Source organism: Camarhynchus parvulus, chromosome 2 (assembly GCF_901933205.1).
Source record: "Camarhynchus parvulus chromosome 2, STF_HiC, whole genome shotgun sequence".
NCBI classification, from domain to species: Eukaryota; Metazoa; Chordata; class Aves; order Passeriformes; family Thraupidae; genus Camarhynchus; species Camarhynchus parvulus.
The window spans coordinates 106,349,650-106,369,457 of NC_044572.1; the positions used below are offsets into that span (position 1 = coordinate 106,349,650).

Below are 19,808 nucleotides of genomic sequence, written 5' to 3' on the forward strand. Positions count from 1 at the left end.
GAAGACACTTTTTTTAAAGACCTTTTCAGAGCCATATGAGTGCAAAAGGTAATTGAATATTTTTTTTAACTTTAAAAAAGATGAACACGAGGTTGACAGCTTCTGTACTTGGATGTTCATTTAATCACCATTTTCTGACTGTGGGAGGTGAACTGTGTTGACAGACTTGCAGATGAATATGCAGCCCAGTATACGAATAGTAAGTATAAAGGACATAAAGAACTTGCAGTGAGGTTGGAGGGGAAAAATGTATACGGAGCATCCGTATTACACACATCAATTGGAAGCACCTCAGCAGCCAGGGGGAATTTAGAGAGTAGCAAGTGAGGTGCTCAGAGTGCTGCAGGTGCCCATAACTGGGAAGACACATGCATAAGTTATATACCTGTATAATCTATATGCAAATAGGTAAGTTAATCATATACATATATGTTAACTTACCTATGTTCCTAAAAATAGCATTTAGCCTAGTCAGTTGTATTCCAGAAATTTAAATCCCATTGTTCAAGCTCTCCAGTTAGATAAGGTAATCGAACTGCATTCCAAAACTGACAGAGTTGCACAAGGTTGTCTAATGTGAGCTGGCATATAACATTAAACTTACATCCACTCCACCCTCCACGTCACTAATCAGAGGTTTATCCTGCTGAGAGCTCCGTGCAGGCAGAGACAGCATTCTACATTCTCCCCTAGGACTCAAGGTTTGAGGCTGATTATCAAATAGGTCCTGTCCGCACTTGGAGAATACATTTTATTACTGCTGTCAGTAAAGAAGATGTGATACCCACAGAACACTAATAATGGACTGGTCTCACTAAGGATTATCCTTACGAGGACTTGGAGATCAGTTCATATACCGCGGAATGAGCATGCCAGTTTAAAAACCAAAACCTCCTCCATGAGTCAGTTGGTTCATAATAAAGGTAGTGGTTGTTACCACAATTAGCAAATAGTTTCAGGTCTTTCTTCACTTCTTTTTTAAGCTACTCTTGCCCCTGGCCTCGCCCCTGGCAAGCAGAGAGCTTGCTAGAGCTGTGTTCTTTGAAAATTGGCTATTGTGCTAAAGCTTTCCACAGCCCGATTGTCCTTCAGACTAACAAAATCTGGTTCTCCCGTAGCCTCTGTAAGTGGTTATTTCATTGCAGCCACCTAAACCTTCATGCTTTGGTGAGTCTTGGTAGGCGTTTCATCGTGAGACTTCACGAGGAACTAAACTGGAATACCCCAAAACCCAACAAGCAAAGAAAAAACATTGGGTCCGTTTGCTTATTAGGATCCTGTCTAGGCATTTAGAAAAGTTTATTTAAAAAACACTGCTTAAAAGGAGCTTGTGGGTTAACCCTAATGCTGGCCACCAGGCATTTTTTAAAGAAAATAACTTTTTCTCCACATACACTTTTACTGTTAAATACAATAACATTTTTAAATGTCGTAATATGTTTTCTAAACACAAGATGTTTTCACTGTAGGGGCAGGCTATGTGGAAATTGGTATGAGAAATCCATATTGACACTACAGAACTAGAAGGCAAATAACACTTGGGACTCTTGGAAAATTCACTTAGGGAAAAAGCATGTCCTAGAAATCCTTCTCCCACCCAGAAACATGCAGTTTTGAGATAAGCTTTTTTAGCATTTCAGAACTGTCACTTCAAATGCTAATTACATTTTTATTTTACTCTTTTATTTTTGTATATGATATTTCTAGTTGTTTCATTACTTCCTCATACTAGGGACAGCTAATGCTAACATGTAGTGCGCTATAACAGATTTTAAATCTCCTTTATTTAAATTTTTTTCCTTTTTTTTTTAGCATCTCCCATCTGTGTGGCAATGAAACAGTTTCATATAACTCAACAAAGGAGACATTGATTTAGTAAAGTGAGGATGTATCCATCAGCACTAAGTTGCAGCTGTTCTTAATGGATTTTAAAATACAAAAGCTATTTCACCTCTTAGATTGTCATATTATGAAATGTTAGTAGTAGTTGCACATATCAAAGCACCAGCTACCAGCCAAACCTTGTGAAAGGCGAAGGCAGCATCAAGCCAGCCCCCTCGTGAAGCTCCCCGATGCCAATTGAAAGCCTATTTCCCCAGTATGCTCCTATTTTATTTTTCCCCTCTACAGGTATTTGCCCTTACTCACTCACTCACTCACTCACTGGTTTTGGTTTTTTTTATCCTTTTACAAAAGCAATATTTCTGCTACTGAGACCACAATTTGTTTCCCAATCGCTTTTTTTTCAAAATAAACCAGAGAAAAACCAAGCCATCACCTTTGTAAGAAAGCATACATTCAGTGCTTGGCAAACTAAAAGGCAAGACTTTGCAAATCACCTTTATTTTCAGTGTCAAGCAGCTGGAGCACTTTTGCTTCCAAAAATATGGAAGAGCTATGTTGTCAGACAGCTTGGAGAGAGGCAGGTAATAAATTGCATTGTGCTGCATAAAGGTTTTAAGGGTCTTTTAAAATGTGCTGGAGGTAAGTTGCCAGGAGATATATTAATGCTTTTATTTAGCTGTATTTCAGTTTGTGTTTGTCTTTGCTTCTCTGGTGTTGAGGGCACTTGAAACAAATTGGCTGGTCCGTGTGGCACAGTGGTAGCTGGTTAATGTTGCTGTAGTGGTTGTGTGATCATTTCTATGAACTACTGACACCAAGCAACCTGGTGTGTTAGTGGCACAAAATTTGCTCTCCATGGAGCCAGAAAGAGCTCTTTCTGTCTTTCAGGCTGATAATTGGTTAGTTTTTATTCCTTCTCAACTGAGTCCATACATTCTACATGAAGGTGAGGGAAATTTAGAAGGACATGGCCATTAACTCAAGAAAGGGAGCTCCAAAGAGAGGGATCCCTGTGAAACCACAAAGCTCACAGGTGTTGTAGGTCTAAGTAAAAGTTTTTACTTCATACAGTGTTTTAAGTACTATGCAATACAGCGTAACTTTATGCTGTGTTGGATATGGAGTTCTTGAAATCCTATTTTCTGATCATAATCTTCCAGTAAACATTTATTTTGGACTATGAGTTCCGTCTGGAAGTCACACTGGGCTGGATGAGGTCTACGAATGCAGGGAGGGACAACTGGTTATATGATAACAAGACCTGGCTAAAAAAGCTCCTTAAACATTCCTTTAGGAAAAAAGGGGAAAAAACCAAAGACTTCCAATCCAAACAAGAATGTAATAACATGAGGCTCTGAAGAAGTGCACTTTCTCACTTGTTTCTGTACCATATGGATTTTATCTTGGTTCCTTTTACCATCCCCATTGCATGACCCAAAGATTCTGTGTTGCCATGAGGTGTGCTGAGCACTGATTCCTGCACAGGGCGGAGGTAGAGCTTTACACCCCATGCAACTTATTCATACCAGGCTTTTCTCAGAGCATGGGATCCTAAAGGGACAGGACAACAGCTGGCCCACAGCCCAGCATGGAAAAGGGAATCTTGTTTTGACCGTCGACTAGTGGCTTTAAAGCCTCTTTATAGAATGAATTCACTGTCAATATACTTTTGTTTTGATTTAGTGACTGAAATAAACTGATTATTCCCCTTTTCCACCAGTATTATGTCTGTGTCATCATGAATTTGGAAATTCCCTTTCAGGTATTTATGTAGCAAAAACCCCAGTACCAATGGTCTGTCTTCTTGGATTTTCTCTTCTCAATTGAGTTATCTCAGCTGGGTTGACACAAACCCAATTTAAGCAACTTTAGAATTGTGTGAGTTCAAAGGAAGCCCACAGAGGGTGTATACACACTGTTAAACAGTGTCAGAGCCCTGCTCAGGCTGTCACCCAGACCCACCTTTCCACTGCTGTTGAATTTTAAGTTACACTAACTTGTACAGCAGCATTCGAGTGGAAGGGAAAAATTCATAGGTCATATGAAAGAAGAGTGCTAGGATAAAAAAGGTATTGCAATGTTTACTGCCAGACCCCATCACCTGCTTTATAGCATGGTTTAATTCATACCAAGAAAAAAATGGTAGAAAATGTGGCAGAATATTTAAAAAAAAGGGAAGTCCTTTATGCAAAACCATTGGCATTAATTAAATGTTCCCACTGTATCTGTCTTCAAATGAAACTGGGGGTGAAGCCTCAGGATACTGTCAGGACTTTCATTTGAGGTTTAAAGCCAGAGGCCATAAAGGACCTTTCAGGTCTTTTTGCAGTTTGCACCTGCATTTTCCGCATTTTAAGTTATAGAGAGTAAAGCCTGGAAAAGTAGAAAACCTGAAATGATTCAGAGAAAACAAAAAGAAAATTGATAAAGTTTAGTGAAAAAGACTGGATGTATTGGATATACCTCTCTTTTTCCAGCATCAGGTAATAAAATAGATGAAAAATACCTTCTAGCATCTGGTAAGCATCAGTATTTTGTAAGAGTCTGGCATTAAAAACACCCCAACAAACCACTTCTGCAACTGTTGAGAATGCTTAACTGCAAAGCTTTTTTGTCCAGCCTTGAATTGTGCTGTGCTTTGCATAGCCTTGCTTTTTCTATTTATGAAAGGTTAAGCTGGGCGTGAATCAAAGTTTTCTCATTTGAAGATCAAGGCTAAAACTCAATTTCTTTTTACAGAACAAAAGGTATCATCAAATAAATTAAAATAATCTAAAAATCCTAGAGCCAAGACTTTGCACATTCATGAATTATACAACTACAAGCAGGTAGTTATTTGATAGTAAAGACCTGCTTTTAGTAGAAATGAGCATTGTTAAAATAAGCAAGCGAAAAATTACAAGCTCTTCCTTTGCCTTGGACAAAACAAGGTCACATTTGCAATTTGCAGTGCTTGATCTCTCCCTTAACAATCTTGGCAAAGGTTTATCGAGTTATTCTGAGTAATTTCCTTCAAGTTATGAGTGTGTCACTTGGTCTGTTATGGACCTGTTCCTTCAGTTTACTCTGCTGTTTACCTGTGAATTGTCACACTTGTTCTTGCAGATCAGTGTCAAAAGAAAAAAAAATAAAGCAGTGTTTAAAATCAAAGCTTCAGTGTGGAAGGATATAAAGTGTGAAATCCAGACCCATTGCTTTCATTTTGGCTTTAGTGATCATAGAAACCTGCTGTAGGGCAGGACTAATCTGCCAGAAAATTATTATTGAGCCTTGGTAACTCAGATATATGTGCAGACTTGAAAACGTTGTTCTTTGTGCCAACTCCAGGTCCTACAAGAACCTCACACGGTATCCTCCACCTGGCTCAGAAATACACCGTAAAGAGGAGGAAGTTTGTTATTTCCCAAGCAGCTGTGAACAATTTAATCTCTTTGCAAACAGCCCAGCATTCTATTCCAATTGTGAGTTTCTTTGGGGATGGAGAGTTTGAAGAGCTGGTGAGAGATAATAGGGTCTTTCTTTCAAGGCCATTCCTGTGGATTTGGCCTCAACAGTAGCATCTTGATGGCAGGGTTGCCAAATCTCAGAGCCTCATGATACTTGGTTGGAGTTTCCTCCTCCATATGCTGGAACTGAGAGGTTTAAAATTAGTCTTTGGCAGACAACTTTGAAAGCTTGAATTACTTCTCTGTAGATACTTGGAAAACAGGAGGCGAGCCACAGTTTTGCAATTTTAGGAAGAAGAAATCCCTGTAATTTTAAAATATGATTAAGATTTTATTCTGAACGCTGGTGGTTGGAACTCCTGGGATTTCCCAGATAAAATTGCCTCTGAGAACTAAGCTGATAACTTGAGTTGGTTTTCTGGACAAGTCTCTAAATTACTAACTTCTTTGCCTCACATAATTTCTTAATCAAAAAATCACCATCCAAATCCTACACACAAGCCATTTTTGCTACCTCTTTGGCAATATGTGTAGAAGAGTCAGAGAATCACAAAGAACTACTTCAAGAAGTTCATACTCAGATTTCTTCAAGTTCTCAGAACCAAGAACTTTTTTGGCTTGATTATCTGAAGGTCTCTGCACTCAAAAATGGTTGTATAGGTATTTAAGCCAGCTGTACTTTTAAACAGGCTTGCACCTGATATGGTTTCCATGGGAGCTGCTTGGTCCTTAGCCATTTGCAAACATGGCTGCTTATGTAGATAATTAAATTAGAGTTAGTGAACACAGTGTTCTTCTGAACAGCTGACCTTCGCTCTTTCTGGCACATGGTAGTAGAGTGAAGGGAAATACATTCTTTCTATGGTTTACATTTTCTGTACCACTTTTTTCTTTCCCTTAAGACCAGCTAGATGTGACTTTCTGGATACTTTACCAAAATCTCCTACTATTTCAGCAGTTACCCTTGGATCGTTCTGCACAACTCCAGACAGAGCATTTAATCATCTTAGTTCCTCTGTTTTCACTGGAGTTCTCAAATTGTCAACCTTTTGTCCAGCAAGATATATTGGGGTTGGCTTACACTAAAATGTTTCATAATATTCCCTAAGAACTAGTTTTATTCAATCCAAGAGTAGTGGAGTTTAAGTACTTAGGAATGTCAGTCATATCTAAAGTGTAGAGGCAGAATTATAGGACCTTTGTTTGTAAAGCTAAATGGATCAAAGTATCTGGAACAATTTTTAACATTTTTTGGGGCAGGCACTGTATTTCAAAGGAAGTTGTAGATTAATTTTGTTCACACATTGCTTCAAATGAGTTTGTCAGATCCCATATAGAGAGGGACAGGATTTTGGCTACTGAATTCCAGTTTGGCCACTAGTGCCTGGGCTAACTAGGGATGGCTAGAGAGAGCCCCACATGCAGCTGAACAAACTAGAAAAATCCTGATGTCCTACTGAGGTCAGCAGCACTGATTAGCATCCACAGACAGGAAATCTGTTTGAACCTGCCTGCTTTGCTTCCTGGCTTTGATCACATCCAAACTCATACAGGAAAAGGATTCTGAAGCTATATCATGCCAGAAGCACAAGGTGGGATGCTCATGGGCCAGCCTGTCCACCCACGACTTGTACAATCATTCTCACTTACTGGGGTTGCTGAAATTTTGTTTTATGGAGGATACAAACTTAGAGGCCTTTTGGCTGCTCAACAGAATGAGTCTGACCCTTGCAGGGGTTCCTGTCTGCCTGGCTCTTAAGCTCTGTGAAGTCCAAGAAGCCTGGTACTATTCTAGGAAGTCATGTTGAGAATTCCAGCTCCCTGCAGTAGTACCAGACATACACAGAAGCTACAAACCACCTCCACATTGGGGAATTTTGCCAGATCTTAATTTCTTTATACTTTCTGCCCATGAACTCTGAGTTTTCATGAAGCTTCTCCCTAGTACCATGGACAAATGCCAGTACCCCCCTTCTCTGTGCTGCTCAAAAGCCCACCTGAGGTATAAGCTGCTGAATTCTGGTTTTGTTCATGCTCTCTCAAGGACTGCTCCATCTCTTAAGCTTTCTCTAGAGCTGGGTGACAGTTGATAAAACAACAAATATACATAAGTCCAATACTTTTTCAGTATTTTTGGTTAAATTAGTGGAGTAATATCTGAAAGCTTATAGTGTGTTATCTGCTGGTCAACAGAACAATATTGATATTAAGAAATAAGAAAAGTTTTCACCATTTAAAAGGTTCGGAAATGTAAAGCAACATTTTCCAGCATAATTTGAATGTAAGCACTGTGGTATTTGTATTAGGCAAGACTCCTCCACACAATACATCAGTAATAATATATTTTTAAATCAAAAGTGGCAAATATTGGCCCTACAGTAGTAGTTTCTCAAAGTCTTATGCATAAATGATTAGTTTAATATGCAATAGGCAAGCCATCACTTGCCCATATGAAAATTTATCCTTCATTTTAACCTCAGAGAGAGAATCATTCTTCTCAATTTCTTCTGCTTTGCAGAAAGGACATGAAACAAACAGGAAATGTTGTGAATGTTCTACAACTTCAGCTGGAATAAAAAAAAATAAACCAAAGGAAAAAACCACTTCAGCTGAAAACTGACTAATATAAATAAGGAAACAATCAAAACCAGTTAATAAAACTTCTGACTTTGATGACACAATTGTTTTACACAGTGCTAAAAGAGTGTATGTCTCAAGTGTGTGTAAAATGTTGCCAAATCACAGAATAGTATGCAGAAGTGGGCAGGGATTTTATTGTATTGGCATAACCAGTTTGAAGACACTTGGCTGGATAATGAAGACCAAACTTTTATCATGTGGAAATTACCTATTGCTTATAAAGCACCTATTACCTAATCCTGCAAAGTACTTCAAGAAACACTCCAAAAGCAAGGAAAGAGAATCTAAGACCACTGGTTGCACCTGTCTCTTTGCATCCAGCCATGAAGAACATCCTTCTGTTCTGGGCTGACACTGCCTGGGTTGACTCTGTTGAATCTGCCAACAGAATAAGGCTTAGCAAATAGACTGGGGAAAGGAGAATTCTGTCTCAGCTGTTTGCAGTCATCTGAGAGCTTCTGGTGATCCATGCCACTCTGTTTGTGCTCGCTGCAAAATGCATACACCTTGGGGGAAAATATTAGTAATCTGGGCACAAGAGCTAAAAACTTTCCGGTAGAATAATCTGAATCACAGATTTGGCTTGGTTTCCTCATGGAGGAAATAGAAAGTCCCCTTGCTCTGTGAAATCAACCATCATTCAACTAACTATTATATTTTTAAAGGACATTCTCAGTAAACTGCAAGGATGCCAAGACTGCTGCTATGTCCTAATGATATATGTGAGACCTTAATGTGGATACAGAGCTCAGGGTCATGAAGATTTTCTAGTTCTTGCTCTCTCCTACAAAATCTACCACCACATTAGCAAAATTAGCAATGTTGAGGGGAACTCTTCTTGTACTCATGACAACCAGCCTGACCCATTATAACTTAAAAGTCATAACAGAGAGAAGTAGAATTTCACCATGGACAAGATTTGATACTGGGATATCAGGGTTAGGCTGGGTTAACCAAGATGGAACAACAGTGAAAAACAGGAAAAGGTGGGGGGCTGGAGCTGTACCACTAAAGGACATTAAATGGTTCTGAAATTACTCCCACTCAGGTTGTGCTTTTCTCTAACAATCCCTGTGTGCCCTCTAAGTTTGTTGGCAGTTAGCCAAACATTTAGAGCCCCAAAGCCATCCTATTGTCAAACTGTCTACAATTCTCCAAAATTTTGCTGAAAGGAGCATTTAACAGAGGAAGATGTGGTCTGGTTACCTGCAGTTCTCCATCAGCAGACCCTACAGTGACTAGAAAGAGTCACTGTAGGAGCATTCCTGTAGCCCTGATCCATTTATGTTCCTTTGGCACATGCATGAGCTCTATATTCAAAACAGGTGAATTATTCTCAGCAGCACAACTAAATTTGAACTCTTGTCCTAGTAAAGGGCAGGAGTGGACAAGGTTCAGGGCAAGAGTATATTTGACACAGAAAAGGGAAGGGACAGATGTAACAGAGGATAAAAGGATAAAAGGATGCTGCAGAACCAGATTTCCTTCATCCCACAGCTGACAAGAGGTGGGATTTGCCTCTTTTCCCTCCCAGCAGTGAATCTGCCTTGGTGAAGGCAGCTGCAGGAGCAAGTCTCATCTTCCAGGGCTCTGGCACACATGACATAGACTTGGAACCAGAGCTGATTTGTTCCTCAAGGCAATCTGCTGCCCTCAGCAGCTTCTGTGTTGCTAGAGTCTCAGGTCAGCTCTGTACAAAACCTCCAGCAACCTTCTCTCAAGACAAACTCCTGCAGTCACAGGTGAAGCCTAAGTAAATTTGCTGTGCCTGCAGAGGCAAGAGAGGATTTCTCCTGGGACACTTGGTAAGGACTCCAAACAGTGGTGCCAAGCAGCACATATCTTGCTTGGCTTCAGCCACTTTGCCCCAAAGGTGGTTGAAAGTTAACAAAAGTTGTGTTTTAAGGTACACCAAGGGTTCTCCCATTTGCCATTTTCACAACTCTCAAAGGGGTACAAAATGTAATAGTTTCTCTTTGTTCACTCCAGTTGAAAGAAACTAGAAATTTAATTTTGATGCCACTGTCAACAGTCCAGTCTTGAGCTGGTAAATCTGGCTGATAATTATCTTTGACCAGGGACTCTTCTTTCTTATTCTTCTAAGATAAACTCCTCAGTTTTTCCCCTTTTCCTTGTGCGTCATAGCCAGGTGACTGAAATGCTACACATCAGTCCCAGCTTGGACAGTGCTTCCCTCCTCATTCATGCTCCGCTCTCTCCAAATCACGTCATGCTTTCTCCCATGCCCTTTCCCTCACCACCTGGTCTTCCTTTGGGAATGAGCAGAATTACATACCCATCTGCCTTAACTGTTTCCTATGTTTCTGCTAGGAGAGATTGGAAAGATGAAAGACCAGGAAAAGTGGTGCAGAAAATACACTGAACTGATATGTGAAGCTACACTGAACATGCCTTCTACAATCTCCTCCTTCTGCTTTATCTCTTCTCCTTTGCAATCCTGTGGAAAACAGGAGGAAATAAAACACTGCATGGCTGTCAGCTTCAAAGCAAGAGAAAAGAAAAACCCTTCCTCTCTGAGCTGTGATTACATCTCATGATAGATTACTTCCCACACTTCTCTGGGAGAATCCCTGGCTGCTCTCTTGTTCCTATGGGCCCACACAAACAGCTGAACAAACAGTAGTAATATCTGTGGGAAATACAGGATGATTCTACCCCTCTTTCTCTAAATTTCTTCATTTTTCTGTAACCCTGTCTGCCTCCTCAGGAGGTTCTAGCTCCTCACTTTGGCACATGGTGCCCAACAATTGTGATGCTCTACTCAAGGAGGCAACAAGCACTGCAGTCCTGCCAGGACTGTTGTCCCTAGCTATGTGTGGGGGAATCTCTCTGCTTTCAGCCACGTGTCCTTGCTGGTGTTTGGGTAAAACACTGCCCAGCTCTTGCTAATCTCTGGTATTCATGATGACATGATGTTCCAAAACAAAGCATGAAGAAAGAGATGAAACCTGGATTATTTTTTAAACAGTGTGTTTGGGAGTAGTCACTTGACTTCTGGGTTTGAGTTTTCAGGCTGCAATAATTTTCAAGTCCTGTTTTACCTTTCCCTTCTCTTACTGCCTTATCTGTTTATCCTCCACTTCAAACATAAAGGCTAAGTATCCTTCATCCCAAACATAAAGGATGATTGTTCTTCCCTTTTTAAATCCAGGAATCTCTTTAATCCTAGATGTGAGACAATGGGAAACATACTAGGAGGTGAGAGAAGAGGCTTGGCAACACAAGAGAGAATGCACTAAACCAGTTATTTATTTTCCAATCATTAAACTCCACACCCCAGAGTTACTGGTCTTTATGGCAGCCTGGTCAAATAGAAAAAGACACAGAAGGGCAGAGGAGAAAAGTCCTATGTTTCCAAACTGATGCATGGACAAGGTGCCAAATGATTGCATTTCATTCATTTGCCACAAACTGGGTTAGCTTTGAGCTTGAAGGAGAGAGAATAGCAGGTTTTTAAGTACTGCTTCTGGGTCTGGCATCAACATTTCTGTTGCCATAATGAGTCAGACATCAGAGGCAATACACATGAAAGGATGCAGGCCAATGCCTAGGCAAACAGAAGTGGGAAAGTAGAACTGAAAAGTAAGTGCACACATCAGGGAAGAAGGACTCCATCCTCACAAAACTTCTGAAATTATGTCCTTCATTTCAATTATTTCATCAAATAAATTCACTTTAAAATAAACCCACTACCACCACCACCAATACAAAAACCCCTCTAGAGCTCTGGGCAAAGTTAATTTGCCAGAGGCAGAGTTTGTTCTGTTAATGGCCATTTGCCATGTACCAATGCCACAGTCCCCAAATGCTCTTGCACATTTCCCATCAGGCAAGCACACACACGATTAAGAACATTTGAGCAGTCATCCTTAGAACTGTGAAAAACATTAATCCTTAAATGAAGGGAAATCAGTCTTCTGAGCCACAGAAACCATGGCCTCAGATGCTCCTTCCCTTTGCCTTTAGCGAGGGCTCCTGAAGGGCTGCTGGATGATAAGGGATGGATAACTGGCTCTGGCAACAGACTGTGGGTGGGAAGGGCATTGATAGAAAACATTTCAAGCTCTGATTTGCACCTTCACTTGGGGCCTTCACTGGGAACTCAGAGCCATCCAGCGACACATATTTGGCACTTTTCAGCCATCAAGTAACTTCCTCAATTGCTCTCTTATGCCTCACATTTCCATTGTATTTTCTTCCTCCTTTCTTTTTCAGACCATCCCTTCTTCTCTGACTCCAAGGTATCATCATTACCTAGAGAGTCGATATGCGTTGCTTGGTGCTCTTCTTTACTATTCCTTGTTCTCTCCAACACTTTATCAAACATAAGTGTCACAAAGAAAATATTGATTCCAAGAAGTTCTAGTGATCTGCTAATCAACTAGTACAAAATATCAACTACAGAACTGTAGAAGATCTCCCATATCCCTTCCTGTCCTCTGTTACTAGGCTTCCTTTACTATATCAGGACTTGTCTGTTGACAGTTTTAATAACATGACTGATTAATGAGGAAGTTTTCATTTTATTTTGACCAACAATTGTACTGATAGAGACTCATTACTGTTAGCACAGCTGCACTGATGTGAAAATACAAGTGGGCATCACCTCCTTGATCTTGGTTAGATGACAGAAACTGCTTTCCATCTTGGGAATCAGAGCTTTAAAATTTTGTCTTGGAAAATTATGCAACATATAAAACCTCTACTAAAGCACACAGAATTCAATAACCGTGTATATAACCCCCTGGTACCTCCATTGCTACAGTGTTAGATGGTGTTGATGCAACACAAGCCAAAATGGTGAGGTCACTGCTCCAAAAGGAACACAGTAATGAGGTCCAATATCCACAAAGAACTCGCACTCACATGTCATTGTTCTGGAGTTGGTTAATGATTAACATAGATTAGCTCCTTGTGCCTTATGGACATAATATCAAAAATGTAGGGATGCACAGAGACACTGTAGGGATTTTGGAATAGATTCTATTCTTTAGTGTTGGAAAACAAAGATCCTACAGAATATTAAAAACGTGTTGAATTCCTGACTCTGCTGCCAAGAATCGGCCGCCATTTTACATGTAGTGCCTTGGTATTTCAGGCCATGCCTGCCTTGCCTTGTGTGATCCCATGCGTGTGCTGAACATAAAGAGAACGTGACAAGGCAGCAGAAACATGATTGAGCTTTGATCTGAAAAGGGATCCTGACTCTCTTATGCTGCTGAGAGTTTGTGGGCACCAAAGAGAATATGGTAAGTCTGCTCACCAAACTAGAGATGTGACATTAATACAAGTTACCCAACACTAGAGCCTTCCACGCAGCCACAGCTAAAATAAATCTGTTTCCCCACTAATTAGCTTAAAGTCAGCATAGCTATGTTGCTTCTCCTACTGCCACATTTTCTTTTGCACTTAATGATCTAATCACATCCTCCTTTTTCTACAGGGCCTTTGCCTCATTCAGTGCCCAGGATGGATGCGACTCATTGAATAGGCATCTGTAGTCCGACAGTTTGTCTCAGATTTGCCTGGAGCTGAAGATACATCCTTTGATTATATCCCTGGCTCTGCTGCAAAGTTTCTGTGTTAGGGTACTGGACTAGCAACTTAAACCAAATAAAGTGGGCACAAAAACCCTCTACTTTTTTTTTGCTGTGGGTGTCTGACTGTAATGACTTGAGACCTCATTTGTGAAAGTGCTCATTACATGTAACTGGGGCAGAATGCTGCAAAATGCTAAATACTCTGAAAAAGAGAGACACACAGAGGGGTTCTAAATTAAAATTAGTAAAACAGTGTCATCCATGATCTCCCTGGACTCCCTTTTCTGTACCCAAAATAATTCTTCCAGCACAGGGACAGTGTGACAGAAACATATCTGAGAAATGGTAGTTTTGTGGTTTCAAATCCAGAGGACAAAAGGAAAACCATTCTCAGGTCTGAAGGGTGAACCTCTGCCTTATCCAGGTTCCAGGTGTTTAGGCTCTCCTATGTAGTTGCTCAAATCAGCAGACTTTCAGTACTTCTAGATAATTTAGTTTAACTAAGAAGGCTTTGCCCTTTATGATTTAATCAAAACTGAAAAACTCCTGCAAAAAACTTCAGTTTTGACAACCTTTTCTTGTCAGATAACTGTTTTGTACATATTTCCTGTCTGAGCTGCTGAGACTATGGCAGGGCTCTGGGATGAGTGTGCCAGTCCCACTGAACAAGTTTTTGTTTGCAAGAGTTGTTGCTCTGGGAGAAGTCAAACTAGGCTTGCAAAGGCACGTCTGGAGCTCATCTGAACTCTTCTGTGTCAACTACAGATGCTCCACAGTTCCAGGGGAGCTCTCCTGGCTCAGGTCATCATGCCAAGCTACAGACACAGAGAGCGACCAATTTCTTTGGTAAGCCCAGTAACTCTGGGCCATCCATCCAACCTCAAGGCCCTCAGGTTTGCCCAGAAGGCGACACTGCTTCAGGCTTAAAGTGGTCAATGGATACAACATTACATAAACCATTTGTATGAAGCTGGCACCTATGTAAATGTAAAAGCTTCATACCTTCCTCACATACATACATCCCAGTCCACACCACATCTGAATCTCTTCAAGGAGAAGACTTTAAGTGCCTCAGAAGAGACATCACCTGTCCTTCAAGGCTGATGTCCAAGGACAGCCAGGAGCCTCCTAAGCAGCCCTATTAGTAGGCACTACAAAGCAGGTGTAATCAAAGCTGTTCCAAGGAGAGGAGACACCCATCTCATCCCTCTTGGACTCCAGCCAGGTATTTCTATCTCCTTTCCCAGCAAACCTTCCCACTTTCAGAAGATAACAAAATTTAGGCAAGACTACTAAAAGAGATGGAAAGATTTCAGGAGGCTGTGGCAGCAGCTACAGCCTTTGCTGTCTGGGTTCTGTGCACATCACCTCTAACAGGGATAAGTGCAACCTGGCATTTCAATAATATTACTGCAGGAGCGGTTCTTTTCTGCAGCATGCTACAGCGTCTTGTGCAGCCTCAGATTTGGGATCATTTTGACATCTGGTCTGTGGCACTCATCCATCTGTTGTAACTGAGTAGGTGTTGGGTGGGGTTGACAGGAGAGACTTGTTTAAGTGCTTGTTTTCATTCTGCAGAGGAATGGCAGAGCCACCAGTTCAGTAATTAATTAAATACTCATCTTAAATAAAAAAAAAGGTGTGTGCTGAAATGTGGGGACATTGTTCCCATTTCTGCTTGGTTCCATTAGTTTTAGGATGCCTTCCTCATTGGGCTGGCACTCTGGTTTCTATTCCTGACTCAGCCAATTGCCTCCTGGCTGAATTTGGATAGGTACTCCATCTTTTGTGCAGCAGTTACCCTCTCTGAAAAATGCATTCAAAGTAAAATACCTATTTTTTATAAACTTTGAAATCTGCTGTTAAAAAATGCAACAGGATAGGTGGCCAATATCATTACTAACATTATATTAATTTAGAGGTTTTCTATTCAAATAATTATAATTTTTACGATGACTTTGCTGTCATCTGCTCATAGCAAAAGAAAGGTTCTGAGCACAGTGAAAACAAATCCACAACTTCTATGGCTGACTCTCTGCGTCTTTTGGGAACTTGTTTCTCTCATTTCACTCAGAACAAAAAATACAACTTGCTTAACTGTCTGCTCATAATCTTCCCACCATTCACAAATGCATGGTGCACTGAGCAACCATGTCCTTCCCTGTGAGTGACTCGGGAAGGTTCTACCTGCTCTGTTTTAATTCTGGACAGACCTTGGTGTTCATTTCTTTGCCTCAGGACAGTGACTCCTGCTGTTCTGTTTGCCAGTCTTCTTGGATGTAGTTGTGCTTCCTATTTAGCAATGAGTTTTTTAGCACAGTGAAAACAAATCCACAACTTCTATGGCTGACTCTCTGTGTCTTTTGCGAACTTGTTTCTCTCATTTCACTCAGAACAGAACACAAAAATACAACTCCTTGTTTAACTGTCTGCTCATAATCTTCCCACCATTCACAAATGCATGGTGCACTGAGCAACCATGTCCTTCCCTGTGAGTGACTCGGGAAGGTTCTACCTGCTCTGTTTTAATTCTGGACAGACCTTGGTGTTCATTTCTTTGCCTCAGGACAGTGACTCCTGCTGTTCTGTTTGCCAGTCTGCTGGGATGTAGTTGGGCTTTCTATTTAGCAACCAGTTTTACCCTGCTCTGTGATCAGTTTATGGATTGAAGAAGTTATTGAAAACACTTGAAAATGCCTTCACTATTACATCAAGTTGCAAAAGTACTACATACCTAAGGGAACAGGGGAACTCCCTATGCATAGCTAAATATAGCAATTTTTGTCCAACATGTCCAATCCTGTGAGGTTCTGACCACCTCCACAAAACCCTGGCACAGGCAGGGATGCTTGGAGCAGCATGCAAATTGATGTTTTGTGACTGGCAGGTATGAATGCCACATTCATTAATCCCAGAATATACAAAGATGTGCACCAAAGTGTGGAGATTACACAGCCTGTGCTTGGGAACAGAAAACTGTGCAATGTGACTTTTCACTTTCCTCCTTGCCCTTCTCCTGTACACACAGCAAGAGGTGTTAGCCCAGGAGTCTCTGTAGGAGAGCTTGTGGGAAGGCATTGGATATTGAATGCTTTGTGTTTTCTGGTGGTCTCTAAAGCCTGGAATCTCAGTGCTCTCAGAGCTTAGCAACTCTGCACCTAAGATTATCAGTCCTGTTATAAAAAACAAAAGTCAAATCCTGGGCTTTCAAATGCAGTTTCTTCTAAAATACTCTGTTAAAGAAGATCAGAAGCATCCACTGGGGACACTGATTAAGAAGAACAAAACGCAATCTCTTTTTTATTTTTTGTTTTGTTTTAGATAATAAAAAAATTCAGTGTCGGTAATATCACCCTGGAGGTATCTACCATTTTACCTGTAATGTTACTCTTTGCCAGGGAAAGGTGGAGGAATTAAAAGGATTTTATTTGTAGATCAGGTTAGGCAGAGAGGTTTCATATGATTATTTTTTAGCTTGCAGACTAAAGCATGTACTGTGTGTTGGAACTAAATTCCGTTTCTCTGCTGTGATTTGTGTCATAAGTTTCTTCTCTAAAGGATTTCCCTCTCTGTAATTTCCTCTGGTGACTCCTGGACCCTGAAGTGCCACTAGCTACAAAATTACAGATAGGAGTATTTTGAACTTCAGTCATTCACGAGAAATTCATAATCCTGACATCCCACAAATACTGTATTTGGTGTGAGATGAAAGGAACTTATTCACTGCTTTAATCATGTTCTATTCATTTCTATAAATGAGGACTTCTCTTTATTCAAGCATCTCTCCATTTCTTTCTTGCCCACTCCAGGACTGACAAAATTTCAAATAACTCACAACAAACTGAACACTTTTTGCAGCAGAACATGATCACTGCAGGAGTAAGGGAAGGAAAATGCACAAGAACAGTGAAAGGAACCTTTGGATTACAAAATTTAGTCATTTTTATAGGAAAAAATGTGATGGCAGTATGGTATAGTTCTCCCTAAAACTGGATCACAACTGTTGTAAGACACTAAGTCCTATTTTTGTACAGCCTTCTCTTCTGTGTCTCTCCTGAGGACCAACCCTGGGTGAACCTCACTGTGCCAATCCAGGCTGAGCTCAATTTGCTGTCAGTTATAGAATCCTCAAATCATAGAATAGTTTGGGTTGGAAGGGACCATTAAAGGTCATCTAGTCCATCCTGCACCATGCAGTTTCCATTTAGTATCAAAATATAATTCCTCTTATCAGCTGTAGACTTTCTGGCTTTATGTTTCCTTTTGCATTTCTGATCTGTGTGAGATCATTGCCCTGGCTGGTTCAGTATGCAAAGGCAGGGAAATAAACATGGAAATAAACATGGAAATAGGCAGAAGTGATGCTGCAGCCAGTTCTAGCCAAGAATTTAAAAAACCTGAATCTTCAAGGAATAACACTAGCTTTTTTTTTTTACAAAGTAACACTACTACTACAGAAAAAAATTCCTAATATTGTGGCAGAACAAAATGAAAGACTGAATTTATTTTCCCAACTGCATTGATTATATAATTTACTTTTATGATATGTTCCATCTCCTCACTTAACAAACCAGCTCTTTTGGTGCATTTTGGGTCCATTCTGTGCTTAACTCTTGTTCAGCAGGGTGACCAGACCAGCTCACTTGGGTGAGGAGCCTGCCTGTGTTAGAGGGGCCCCTCTCGCTGCCCTCCAGGTTCTGGTGCTGCCTGGAGCCTCTCCAGCTTTGCCTTCAGGGGACTGAGCACCAGCCTGCCCCTTCCACTGCTGCTCTGCTCTTACATGACAAAGAAAGTAAGAGGGTTTGAGAGCTTTTTCATAACCTGAAAGTGTTTTCAGAGAACACAAAATATTTCCTCTCATATTTGGCACTTTCCATGTTGGCAAAGCAATAAAATAATGCCACTTTCATAAATAAACTTCATCTCAGTTTATTTGGTACCCCAAGTTTTTCAGAGTCATCTTGCCCTGGATGACCAAGGGGACAGATAATTCTCCCCATGTTGTTATGTTTATACGTCCCACCTTATTGTTCTGATAATTCATCAAAGTATTCTACCAGCTTCCTTGCCAACCTTTCGTTTTTCATTCCTGCAACAGTTCCTTTGTTTTGTAAAACAGATCTAGGGCAGAATTTCACATCTCACTTCATGATTTAGATTTTCTTAACAACATCTTCTGAGATAAATTATCAAAGACTTTCTGAAATTTCCTTAAAATTTTATATTAAATGGTTCTGCATAATCACCGAGAACTTCAAGATTTTTTTAGGAAATTATAAAAGGCATGTTTTGCTGTTACTTGGATCACCCATGCTTAGCATTAAACAGATTTTTTAGTTTGCTAACATATACTTCAACATTTCTTTCTTTTTCATTTGGTTGAGATGATCCTGATTTTAAAGTAAAATACATGCAATGTTCTGTTGCTTTGGTATAGCAGAATAGCCTATTTGTAAGGGGAACTTGCATGATTTTGTTAACAGCTATCAGTCTTGATTGATGCCATCTGCTCTGGGAGGTTTGTTACTTTAGCATGTCAATCCTGCAGTTTCTCTTCTGATACCTCAGTGTTTGACAGGCACCCATCTACAGTAATTAAATAGAATATCTAGAGACTGACTGCATTTTCAATTGGTAAAGACTGATGGGAGGATATAATGTAGTCTCTATAATTGTATCTTGTCATTTTTAACTGCCCCTTTGATCCAGCAAATTCACTAATTCTGTTTTAGATATTTTAATTTCTCGTTTGTTTGTAGAAATGTGTCTCTTTGCATTTGAAATATCCTCTCAGTCCTCCTGTTTCCCGTGTTTCATTTTCCCTTGCCAGTTTACGTTCCTGTCTTTTAGGTTAGCCAGGGCTAGATTTCCTTTTCCTGAGGTTACCTGTTTGGTTCATCATGCTGTGTTTGTTTTTTCTAGCCTTCCTGCTTCCTTTTTGGTTTCAGGGTATGCATACCTTCTGTGATGCAATTACCGTAACCTTAAGTAGTTCCATGTTGAGGGTAAAGATTGTAATGCCTCCACTTCTGACTCGTTCTCTGCACTTCTGTGCAACTCTCTCCTCCCTCCAAATGCAAGAAATTTTAAGGATTATATTTTAATGGCAGTGCAGTTTAAGTGTTATATTGTTATTAGGCTTCTATCTGCACCCGAGGAGGCTTTATATGATGTTCTGTATTTCCTGTCTTTCACCAGGCTGGGGGGGAAATTGTGTATTAGCTTCTTTATTTAGGACTGGCCCAGACCCAAGTCTCTACACTTCCAGAAACTGCATGAAGTGCAGTTGTGACACAAACAAGCAAAAAATACGATT

The 19,808-nt window shown here is 40.4% G+C and overlaps 1 protein-coding gene across 2 annotated transcripts in view; it reads right to left on the reverse strand.

The window, feature by feature from the left end:
- The window catches only part of KCTD1 (potassium channel tetramerization domain containing 1), a 101,933-nt gene that overhangs the window by 70,887 nt on the left and 11,238 nt on the right, over nt 1-19,808 (reverse strand). The gene's annotated exons all lie outside the window — the stretch shown is intronic.